This window comes from Nerophis lumbriciformis, linkage group LG28 (genome assembly GCF_033978685.3).
Source record: "Nerophis lumbriciformis linkage group LG28, RoL_Nlum_v2.1, whole genome shotgun sequence".
Lineage (NCBI taxonomy): Eukaryota > Metazoa > Chordata > Actinopteri > Syngnathiformes > Syngnathidae > Nerophis > Nerophis lumbriciformis.
In genome coordinates this window covers 20,505,871-20,519,308 of record NC_084575.2, presented here as the reverse complement: position 1 = coordinate 20,519,308, position 13,438 = coordinate 20,505,871, and the positions used below count along the sequence as shown (strand labels likewise).

The window sequence follows — 13,438 nt, the reverse complement described above, 5'->3', positions numbered from 1 at the left end:
TATTCTATATTTTCAATGGAACATATAAAATGTTGGTGTTGTTTACTTGAGTCATATTGCAGTCTACACATATCTCTTACGTGTGACTGCCATCTACTGGTCGCACTTATCTTTACACCATGTACCAAATAAAATTGCTTCGAGGTCGGTAAGCAAAACCAGAATTATTCCGTACATTAGGTGCATCGGGTTTTGAGAAAAAAAAAAGGATTTTAAGTGCGCCTTTTAGTCCGGAAAATACGGTATTCCCATGGTCCTCGTATCTCAAATCAGCGAGCTGCAGCATGGCCAGCGGTCCCGGGGGTGGGCAGAAGGAAGGCTTCAAAAATACACCCAAAGCGTTTGCCATCAACCCAGACACGTGGGAACAATCCGCAATGAATCGAGCCACTTGGCACTCTCCCATCCACAAAGGCGCCAAGTTGTGCGAAGCAAACAGGACACACCACCGCAGACAAGAAAAGGCAAGCCCGAAAAGCCCGTGCCATCAACCCTCCTGGAGACGTCCCACTCATCCCATGTCCCTTTTGTACCCGAACCTTCCGTGCCAGGATCGGCCTCGTCAACCATCTGCGCGCGCACAGACAGGGCCAGTCCCAGGAACCCTACGATGACTAGAGTGGTCCTCGCCGACCCGACGGACGAACAAAGATCTCAAATCCGCCCCGCCCGTTGAAATGAATTGAACCAAGCCTTTTAAAAAAATGCTTCCAAAGGTTCGGTGTCTAATGGTTGGAGAACAAAGTTATGTCAATCTCTAGCTATAAGCTACTGCCATCAAATAAGACCGAATATTTCGGGGCGGATCTTATGGCATTCACTGCGGCATTTGCTATGCCATCTTGCGGCGGGGAGGCTCCTAACTCAAGTCATGCTCACAACTTAAAGGGGAACATTATCACCAGACCTATGTAAGCGTCAATATATACCTTGATGTTGCAGAAAAAAGACCATATATTTTTTTAACCGATTTCCGAACTCTAAATGGGTGAATTTTGGCGAATTAAACGCCTTTCTATTATTCGCTCTCGGAGCGATGACGTCACAACGTGACGTCACATCGGGAAGCAATCTGCCATTTTCTCAAACACCGAGTCAAATCAGCTCTGTTATTTTCCGTTTTTTAGACTGTTTTCCGTACCTAGGAGACATCATGCCTCGTCGGTGTGTTGTTGGAGGGTGCAACAACACGAACAGGGACGGATTCAAGTTGCACCAGTGGCCCAAAGATGCGAAAGTGGCAAGAAATTGGACGTTTGTTCCGCACACTTTACCGACGAAAGCTATGCTACGACAGAGATGGCAAGAATGTGTGGATATCCTGCGACACTCAAAGCAGATGCATTTCCAACGATAAAGTCAAAGAAATCTGCCGCCAGACCCCCATTGAATCTGCCGGAGTGTGTGAGCTATTCAGGCGGCAGTTTGTTCCCGCAGACGAGCGAGCTAAACCCCCTGGATGTCTTGGCTCACACCGCTTCTACCGTCCCTTATGCCACCGAAGATGATCAAGAGAAGACTATCGACCCTAGCTTCCCTGGCCTGCTGACATCAACTCCAAAACTGGACAGATCAGCTTTCAGGAAAAGAGAGCGGATGAGGGTATGTCTACAGAATATATTAATTGATGAAAACTGGGCTGTCTGCACTCTCAAAGTGCATGTTGTTGCCAAATGTATTTCATATGCTGTAAACCTAGTTCATAGTTGTTAGTTTCCTTTAATGCCAAACAAACACATACCAATCGTTGGTTAGAAGGCGATTGCCGAATTCGTCCTCGCTTTCTCCCGTGTCGCTGGCTGTCGTGTCGTTTTCGTCGGTTTCGCTTGCATACGGTTCAAACCGATATAGCTCAATAGCTTCAGTTTCTTCTTCAATTTCGTTTTCGCTACCTGCCTCCACACTACAACCATCCGTTTCAATACAAGCGTAATCTGTTGAATCGCTTAAGCCGCTGAAATCCGAGTCTGAATCCGAGCTAATGTCGCTATACCTTGCTGTTCTATCCGCCATGTTTGTTTGTATCGGCATCACTATGTGACGTCACAGGAAAATGGACGGGTGTATATAACGATGGTTAAAATCAGGCACTTTGAAGCTTTTTTTAGGGATATTGCGTGATGGGTAAAATTTTGAAAAAAACTTCGAAAAATAAAATAAGCCACTGGGAACTGATTTTTAATGGTTTTAACCCTTCTGAAATTGTGATAATGTTCCCCTTTAAAGGGGAACTGCACTTTTTCTGGAATTTTGCTTATCGTTCACAGTCATTATGAGAGCCAAGAACACACAAGTCTTTGTTTTAGGACAGGGTTCGCCAAACTTTTTGACTCAGGGGCCGCATTGGGTTAAAAAAAATTGGCCGGGGGCTGGGCTGTATATATATATATATATATATATATATATATATATATATATATATATATATCTATATATATATATATATATATATATATATATGCATATATATATATATATATATATATATATATATATATATATATACATATACACAGTACAGACCGAGTTTGGACACATCTTCTCATTCAATGTGTTTTCTTTGTTTTCATGACTATTGTATTGTATTATAGATTGTCACTGAAGGCATCACAACTATGAATGAACACATGTGGAGTTATGTACTTAACAAAAAAAGGTAAAATAACTGAAAACATGTTTTATATTCTATTTTTTTCAAAATAGCCACCCTTTGCTCTGATTACTTTTTCGCACACTGCCGTTTCCTTTAACTTGGACACACACATCTATACTTTTGGCCATTAAAAGCCAGTAATTTCCAGGAGTTATCTCACCTTCTGAGTAGCCCTGATTTACTAATGGTTTCTAATGTTGTAAAAATGTGTAGAATAAATATTAAATGTCAACAATTCTGTCAACGAAGATTTGCTTCAGCCTGCGACACATAGTTATTTTAATAGTAGGCTATCACAGCTAATATAGACACTTAGGTCACGTGTTGCCTTTGTTATAAGACTTATATACTACCAGGGCCAGCAGGAGAGCACACAACATCATAAAGGACCGTACACACCCCCAGCACAGTTTCTTCAGCCTCCTACCATCAGGCAGACGATACAGGAGCCTGAAATCCAGGACTACGAGACTGACAAACAGTTTCTACCCACAGGCCATCAAGCTTGTGAATGCTAACTTGTGAAAGCTAGTTACTTTGATGTTTTTGAACAAAAGACAGCTACCATGACCACCCCCGAACTGTGAATCATCACTGTAGACACTTTTCACCTTTGATCACTAAAACATACTTGCCAACCTTGAGACCTCCGATTTCGGGAGGTGGTGGGGGGCGTGGTCAAGAGGGGATGAGTATATTTACAGCTAGAATTCACCAAGTCAAGTATTTTATGTATATATATATATATATATATATATATATATACATATATATATATATATATATATATATATATATATATATATATATATATATATATATATATATATATATATATATATATATATATATATATATATATATATATATAAGAAATACTAAGTCAAGTATTTCATATATATATATATATATATATATACATATATACATATTATATATACATATATAGACATATATATATATATATATATATATATATATATATATATATATATATATAATATATATATATATATATATAAGAAATACTTGACTTTCAGTGGATTCTAGCTATAAATATATATTTATTTTATTATATATATATATATATATACATGTATAAATATATATATATATATATATATATATATATATATATATATATATATATATATATATATATATATATATATATATATATATATATATATATATATATATATATATATATAAAATTAACAGAAATACTTGAATTTCAGTGTTCATTTATTTACACATATACACACACATAACACTCATCTACTCATTGTTAAGGGTTGAATTGTCCATCCTTGTTCTATTCTCTGTCACTATTTTTCGAACCATGCTGAACACCCTCTCTGATGATGCATTGCTGTGTGGCACGCACAAAAGTGCCTTCATCAAATGCACTAGATGGCAGTATTGTCCTGTTTAAGAGTGTCACAACATTGCTGTTTACGGCAGACGAACTGCTTTACGGTAGAGGAAAACGTGACTGCTGTTGTTGTGTGTTGTTGCCGCGCTGGGAGGACGTTAAAGAAACTGCCTAACAATAAACCCACATAAGAAACCAAGAACTCGCCTTCGATCATTCTACAGTTATAACGTCATTGGGCATGTATGCTGTTTATATTGTGGGAAAGTGGACTCAGGTCCACATGGACCTGAGTCGGCCTGAATTTCGGGAGATTTTCGGGAGAAAATTTGTCCCGAGAGGTTTTTGGGAGAGGCGCTGAATTTCGGGAGTCTCCCGGAAAATCCGGGAGGGTTGGCAAGTATGCACTAAAGACACTTTAACTGCTGCTGTGACCCAAGGTCACTTCCATGTTTATACTGTTGACTGTCAATCAAAATGTGCAATAATGTTATGTTACTTACTGTGCCTTGTATATACATTTTTATTTTTATTTTTTATTTTTAGCTAAGTACCGTGTGACTTGTTGAAGGGTGGACTAGCGAAGTAAGATTTTCATTGTACGGCAAACAGTCTGTTTAACTGTGCATATGACAATAAACAATCTTGAATCTTGAATCTTGAATCCTGAATCTTATACACGGCTTTTCATTTTTTCCGGCTCCAGACAGATTCGTTTTTTGTATTTTTGGTCCAATATGGCTCTTTCAACGTTTTGGGTGGCTGACCCCTGGTCTAGTATAATGATGATCACAGTTAAGGGAACTGGTTGGCTGGCTGGCTGGGATGCCGTGCACCTTGGCCAAAGAAAAATACATTTTGACGGAAAAAATGAACGGTACAACAAAAAACCTTTAGTGAGAAAAGTGGCTAGAAAATTGTACTTATTTTTAATATCATCTGTTCGACGGAATTCCCCTTTAAAGTTTATTGTATAGACAGGTCTCCACATTAATCATCCATACATTCATATACTCAAAAGCAAAGCTGAAATACGGTTTTATTTTTAATTTTCTACATCTGACTGTCAACAGGGTCTATTATCAATGTGGTGGACAATTAAGCTTCAATGGAAAAAAAAAATACATGGGTGCTAAATCCCAGTCAGTCTAGTTGTGTTTTTCTGAACTGACTGTGCTGTCTTGTTTCTTAATTAAAATTAATCAATTCACGAAGCAACGACAGAGAAAACGCCGGAGCTTTGCGCTCAACACAATTTTTTTTTTTTTTTTTTTACATCACAGAGTTAATAACACCTGACGTCGCAGGAACAGTTTATTGAAAAGTAGAGCAACTATGCCAACTACCATGCAACTATGCCAAAAAGCATACAAAATGTCTGTCACAAATCCCATCCTCATCAAAATGACAACACAAATTACTCTTTGACGCACAGAGGCTGAAAATGATAACATTAAAAAAAGACAGTGGCATGTCTGGTTGCACTCTCTAATTAGGTTCTCTGTATATAGATCCACGCTCCACTGAGAAGAAACCCACACCCTCACATGCACACACAAACACACACACACACACACACACACACACATCGTGCCTTCCTATATTGTTTACAAATCCCCTTGAGATCAAACTTTGCAACAGAACAATAACTGAACGGCGTGAAGACAAACATGGCTCCTCGGGGTCTGATTGTTAGAACAAGAGTTCTTCCAGTTGAGACAAAAAAAAAGCTACTTAACATTCTGCTCTCATCTTTAGCATACCACTGACCACGGCTCTGGTGCCTAATACTGACTGGGGATCTATACGTAGACATCTCTCCACGGCCGTAGAATTTAAAAATCATACATTTACTGTGGAAAAAGGATCTTACGGAGCATATGACACCCAACAACCTGGAGCCATGTCAGTCAAAAAGATTTAAAGAGGAACATTATCACCAGACCTATGTAAGCGTCAATATATACCTTGATGTTGCAGAAAAAAGACCATATATTTTTTTAACCGATTTCCGAACTCTAAATGGGTGAATTTTGGCGAATTAAACAACTTTCTAATATTCGCTCTCGGAGCGATGGGAAGCAATCCGCCATTTTCTCAAACACCGAGTCAAATCAGCTCTGTTATTTTCTGTTTTTTTCGACTGTTTTCCGTACCTTGGAGACATCATGCCTCGTCGGTGTGTTGTCGGAGGGTGTAACAACACGAACAGGGACGGATTCAAGTTGCACCAGTGGCCCAAAGATGCGAAAGTGGCAAGAAATTGGACGTTTGTTCCGCACACTTTACCGACGAAAGCTATGCTACGACAGAGATGGCAAGAATGTGTGGATATCCTGCGACACTCAAAGCAGATGCATTTCCAACGATAAAGTCAAAGAAATCTGCCGCCAGACCCCCATTGAATCTGCCGGAGTGTGTGAGCAATTCAGGGACAAAGGACCTCGGTAGCACGGCAAGCAATGGCGACATTTTGTTCCCGCAGACGAGCGAGCTAAACCCTCTGGATGTCTTATCAAGAGAAGAATATCGACCCTAGCTTCCCTGGCTTGCTGACATCAACTCCAAAACTGGACAGATCAGCTTTCAGGAAAAGAGCGCGGATGAGGGTATGTCTACAGAATATATTAATTGATGAAAATTGGGCTGTCTGCACTCTCAAAGTGCATGTTGTTGCCAAATGTATTTCATATGCTGTAAACCTAGTTCATAGTTGTTAGTTTCCTTTAATGCCAAACAAACACATACCAATCGTTGGTTAGAAGGCGATCGCCGAATTCGTCCTCGCTTTCTCCCGTGTCGCTGGCTGTCGTGTCGTTTTCGTCGATTTCGCTTGCATACGGTTCAAACCGATATGGCTCAATAGCTTCAGTTTCTTCTTCAATTTCGTTTTCGCTACCTGCCTCCACACTACAACCATCCATTTCAATACATGCGTAATCTGTTGAATCGCTTAAGCCGCTGAAATCCGAGTCTGAATCCGAGCTAATGTCGCTATAGCTTGCTGTTCTTTCCGATATGTTAGTTTGTGTTGGCTTCACTATGTGACGTCACAGGAAAATGGACGGGTGTATATAACGATGGTTAAAATCAGGCACTTTGAAGCTTTTTTTAGGGATATTGCGTGATGGGTAAAATTTTGAAAAAAACTTTGAAAAATAAAATAAGCCACTGGGAACTGATTTTTAATGGTTTTAACCATTCTGAAATTGTGATAATGTTCCGCTTTAAGGGATAAACTAGTGCTGTCAAACAATACAATTTCTTAGCTATGGGTGAATTTGGATAATCAGAATGAAATATCATCATATTTAATCTACAAACGTATATTAATGGTGTTTCATTTTGTATGAGCAAAGAGACTCACGAAAGAAGGTAACAAATATGCATTTGGGGCTTGATTTACTAAAAGTTTGCGTGTACTAGGGTTGTACGGTATATCAGTTGTCACGGCACATGCGTAATCCCTCATGCCTTCTGCTGCAAGCTCGGCCGGCACCTCCGCTGGAACCTCTGGCCGCATCGCAGCCAAGCGCTGGAAAAGCTGCAGGCAATCACTAATCAGCGTAGCTGGGAATGAAGACAGACAACATAAAGACCAGCGGACCCGAAGATCCAGTGCCGGGACGTAGTTCACTCTCGTAGTAAGCATCCCGTCTCTGGCTTCCTTTCCGCGTACTTGCTCTCTCTCTGCGCCTTTCCCTGTTCCCTTGTCTTATGTCATTTGTGTCCCCCGCAGTGCTTCCCCTGTTTCCCGTGATCGAGCTGTGTGCCTCGACTTCCCTCTGGATTCTGGACTGCCTCCCTCGATCCTCGACCCCTGCTTGGACACGGACCTCGTTGCTTCTCTCTTCCCCCGACCGCTTGCCTGCCCACGTACTGCCTTCTCACCTTACCCCTTTAGTCTGACAAAGGATTCATCCAATACGCACATACAACAACCTTTGGTAACATTTACATGATTAATTCTACACATCGTCTTACACCTTTTACTTAGACTAGCATACATCAGATTCAATAAACCTATCTAACTGATTTCTTCCGTTGTGTCGTCTCCTTCCCCCGCCGTACGTAACATCGGAATTGGTATAGTACCGCCTCTAAAAGGTACCGGTCCACCCCCTCCCCCTGAATATGGCCAATGTATGATCCTGAAACTACTTGGTATCAGATTGATACCTAAATTTGTGGTATCATCCAAAACTAATGTAAAGCATCCAAACAACAGAAGGATACGTAATTATTACATTTTAACAGAAGTGTACGTAGATAGAACATGTTAAAAGAGAAAGTAAGCAGCTATTAACAGTAAATGAACAAGTAGATTAATAATTCATTTTCTACCACTTGTCCTTAATAATGTTGACAATATAATAGAATGATAAATGACACAATATGTTACTGCATATGTCAGCAGACTAAATTAGGAGTTTGTGTTTGTTTACTTACTACTAAAACGCCTCGGGATCCCCCGGGTGGACCTGGACGAAGTGGCTGGGGAGAGGGAAGTCTGGGCTCCCCTGCTTAGGCTGCTGCCCCCGCGACCCGACCTCGGATAAGCGGAAGAAGATGGATGGATGGACTACTAAAAGACAAGTTGTCTTGTATGTTCACTATTTTATTTAAGGGCAAAATTGCAATAATAAACATATGTTTAATGTACCGTAAGCTTTGTTGTTAAAAGGTCCCCTTTATTTAGAAAAGTATCGAAATACAGTTTGGTATCGGGACAACACTAGCGTGTACTAAAACACGTGCAAAATTGATAGCACAAGCAAAGCTGATCTACTCCACGTGTGCAAAGTGGATTGCGTCTGTTAAGTGAGCAGAATAAGGCGTGCCATTCATTTTGCGTCTCTGTCCTTATTAATATGCAAAATATACGCTGATTATCAAAACGCCCACACTACTGGAAGGAGAAGATGCACATAAAACTATTTAGCATGCTCAATGTGATTTATCAACGCATACATCACTGTTTTGTGAACGCTATTTTGCGTTATATTTAGCATGTGTCGGAAGGACGCACAAACCGACAGTTCCACACACGGCTGCACAAACAGATGATGGAGAGACGAGAATCCTACGTCCTATGTGTCCTACGTCCTACATTTTGGATGGTCAGAAATAAAAATAATAACAAATTTGACATATTGTCTAATCAGCAACATCATTTTATAATCTTATAGTTGGTCGAGGACTTAAAAGGGAACTGCACTTTTTTTTGTTTTAATTTTCCCTATCGTTCACAATACTTATGAGAAACAAGAAGACAAAGGTTGGTGTTTTTTTTGTATTCTAATTTGGCGAGCATTGCAGCTAATGGGAGCAATCAATTTTACCTCTAAATCACTTTAAAAATGCAGTCAAAAACCGTCAACAATGCTAAATTTACGTTCCGTAACCTGTATAATAACCAAACTGTCGCAACATTGTTATTGTAAGAGCAAACACATAGGAACTCTTTTTCTAGCGTAGTAACACATTAGCAGGCTTGGGTATTAGCCCGAATAGGTAGCGACAGAAATAGATAAGCTAGTTTTTGCGTCAGCACAAAACGTGTTTGAGTTTGTACTGCACAACACAATGAGATAGGTGATTGAAAAACATAAACATAAACAATCATATTACAGTATCTGTAAAGTATTAGCCCATATTTCATGTTTTGTTTGTACAAAGCTAGCAAGACAGCATATATACTGTAGTTGTAATAACACGCATGACGTGCTGCGTGTATCATGATTAGTATTTAAAGAGTGACTCACTCGATTGACAGTTGTGCGTTTGGTCCAGCTGGGTAAGCACTCCCTTTATGTCAAAATAGCTTGGCTTCAAGTTCCACATATACAGCTTTGAGTCACACCGACCTCACTATCTCGGCTTCCGTCTGCTCCGACGTCTCACTCTTTCTTCGTGCTCGCTTCTAGAAGCAGCAGTTCATCCTCCTTATATTCATCTTCAAAAAAAGATAAGGTTGTGAATCCTCATTTGTACAAAAATAGTCGTCTTCGTTGTCTATTACCAAGTTTGCCATGATTAGAAAACACAATCAGGTTCGTTTCCGGAAGTAGGAACACACAGTTGCTGCCAGATGCTGGAAGTGCGCTGCTATGGAAACGGAAATCAATGCGCGGAAGAAATTAATCCCTATTAAAATGATTAAAAGGACCAAAATACGGTAAATATTGGACAGATTGCATATTGTTACGAACGTGTCTGTTACTACACTATATACAGACTTGCAGTGTGTACATGAAACGTTGATTGTGTGTTTTGAAGTCGTTTTAGAGGGCTTTGAAGGCTACAACGGTGACTCCCATTAGCCACATCTTCTAAGTGTTTTTTATCATCTTTAAAATCCTAAAAAAAAAAAAAAAAACTCTCATAATGATTGTGAATGATAGGCAAATTTCACAAAAAAGTGCAGTTCCCCTTTAAAGGGCTGATTAAAACGTAATGCAATTTGGTGTCCTTTAATATTTTCAAAATGACGTTTGTTTATTTCAGATACAATATATATTATTAAAATATTTCCTAGATGAAAAAATACAAATTAAAATATGCTTTTTTTGTGTGTGTCTTGAGCCCATAAGTGCAGCCTTTCTCCAATGAGCGCACCTTTAGTGGCAACAAAAATAAAAATATATAGTGGTGTCAATAGCCACGTGTACAAGGACAACATTTATTTAATATGATCATCATTCGGATTAGAATGTTACTGTACTGAAAAAAATATCTGATTATGACGTGCATTTTCATGCATCACAACTTAAATCGGAATACTTTACTTTGGCATGACATAAACGGAAAGGTGTGTTACTATTTGCTGTGGCGCCATCTTTTGGACGAGTTTGCTCACTGCAGGTGCTGAAGACGCATTAGACTTCCACTGTTAACAAACATGGCTCTGTGCTTTTTTGTTTGTCCGACGTTATCACAGTATTTATTTAGGTTGATATGGTATGGTATCATTGTTTCCTGCTGTTCACTACTTTTGTTTTACCTCTCTTTTTGAAATTAAGCAGCTCTATGATTTTTATGTTGTGATTATGCACGGGTTGCGGCGCATATTCATGTTTTAACATTGTGTGTATGTGTTTGAGGCTAGCAGTTAGCACTTTGAGTAGATGTATTGTAGTGAATAAAACAGCTCGTTAAGACGACAATTGGATCCCTTCTGATATTGTTACATCGACGCATGAGACTCCATACCATACTTTTTTCTCGTTTTAAAGCAACAAACTCAACTATATATAACACTACTTCTGTACATGTTGAATGGGGGAGACAACAGCAAGACAATCACTTCATTCCGAGACTATTAAATGTAGTCCACCTTCACCACCAAAGTATATCTGACATCGAAAACATGCGCAGTAAGGATGATTCTAACCCGAATTTTAGAAGATACAATCCGCATGACTATGAGCATAAACCACCCGTCTCGATCGGTAAGAAATTTTGATCCGAACGCGTGTGATCGGGTCGGAATACTCCAAATGGCGTGTTTACATGAAGCATTTAGGCTTTTAATTCAATTAAATGTGTCCATATGGATTGAATTGAAGTATTTATTTCATACCTGCACATTACAACAACACTTTTTTTTTTTCATCTTGGCAGAGACATTTGTGCAAGGCTTGAAAAGGGGTTGGATGAAGCAGATGCTTATAATATCCCAACCCCTCTCAATCATTCCACATTTAACATAAACAATATAATACAAGAACAATACCATACAAACAAAAACAGGAAAAAGACAATGCGCATAGCCATACTTGCCAACCTTGAGACCTCCATTTCAAAAATCAATATATATATTGATTTTATTATATATATATATATATATATATATATATATATATATATATATATATATATATATATATATATATATATATATATATATATATGTAAGAGAAATACTTGAATTTCAGTGTTCATTTATTTACACATATACACACACATAACACTCATCTAGTCATTGTTGAGTTAAGGGTTGAATTGTCCATCCTTGTTCTATTCTCTGTCACTATTTTTCACTGCCAAGCACTTGGTAGTCCACTACTTCTTCCCGGAGGCTATCCAGGTCCAATCGCAGCTGCGGCTTGGAACTTACAAGCGTATTTCTTCATCTTACTCGTCGTCGACGTCGCCATGGCTGTATCTTCCTCGATCTTCTGCTTCGTCTCCTTGTTGTGTGCGCAGTTGTGCACTGCACTCTCTAAAAGCCCTAGATGTTATTGCCACATATGCATGTACAGTAGATGGCAGTATTGTCCTGTTTAAGAGTGTCACAACATTGCTGTTTACGGCAGACGAACTGCTTTACGGTAGACGAAAACGTGACTGCTGTTGTTGTGTGCTGTTGCCGCGCTGGGAGGATGTTAATGGAACTGCCTAACAATAAACCCACATAAGAAACCAAGAACTCGCCCTCGATCATTCTACAGTTATAACGTGATTGGGCAGGCACGCTGTTTATATTGTGGGAAAGCGGACGTGAAAACAGGCTGTCAACACATCACTCAGGTCCACATGGAGCTGGAGGGGGCGTGGCCTCCAGCTCCGCCTGAATTTCGGGAGATTTTTGGAAGGAAATTTGTCCCGGGAGGTTTTCGGGAGAGGCGCTGAATTTCGGGAGTCTCCCGGAAAATCCGGGAGGGTTGGCAAGTATGCGCATAGCTATTGTAGACGCACTGCAGGACAGCGTCAAAAATGCCCATAAAAAGTGGTAGATGTCTCCTGCAAGTTAGAAAACGTAGCAAAACGCCACATGAATGTGCAGTAAATTAGAGTGTCTCCTTGGTGATGCCCCGTGTATAAAATCCTCATTTAAATAAAGCAGTCTGCACCACTTTACAGTTGCACACAGAACACGCCCACGACTACACGCTATTTTATAGCTTGCACAAACTGTTTAGTGCAAGGTCTTTAAATGATTTTATTTGGTTTGGTTTGCTGTCGTTGTTTTTTTACATTCTCTTTGGATCACAAGAACACAATCTACTCCATTTTTCTATTTATATATAATAATAATAATAATACCTGGGATTTATATAGCGCTTTTCTAAGTACCCAAAGTCGCTTGACATGTAGAACCCATCATTCATTCACACCTGGTGGTGGTAAGCTACTTTCATAGCCACAGCTGCCCTGGGGTAGACTGACGGAAGCGTGGCTGCAATTTGCGCCAACGGCCCCTCCGACCACCACCTATCATTCAATTCACCGGTGTGAGTGGCACCGGGGGCAAAGGGTGAAGTGTCCCGCCCAAGGACACAACGGCAGCGATTTTTTGATGGTAAGAGGCGGGGAGCGAACCTGCAACCCTCAGGTTTCTGGCACGGTTGCTCTACCCACTACGCCATGCCGCCCCAATATATATATAACCTATTCCTATTAGCCTT

The 13,438-nt window shown here is 39.8% G+C and overlaps 1 protein-coding gene across 3 annotated transcripts in view; it reads right to left on the bottom strand.

Annotated features, from left to right (window-relative positions):
• Nucleotides 1-13,438, bottom strand: part of cdh4 (cadherin 4, type 1, R-cadherin (retinal)) — a 651,213-nt gene that overhangs the window by 129,346 nt on the left and 508,429 nt on the right. The window lies entirely within an intron of this gene.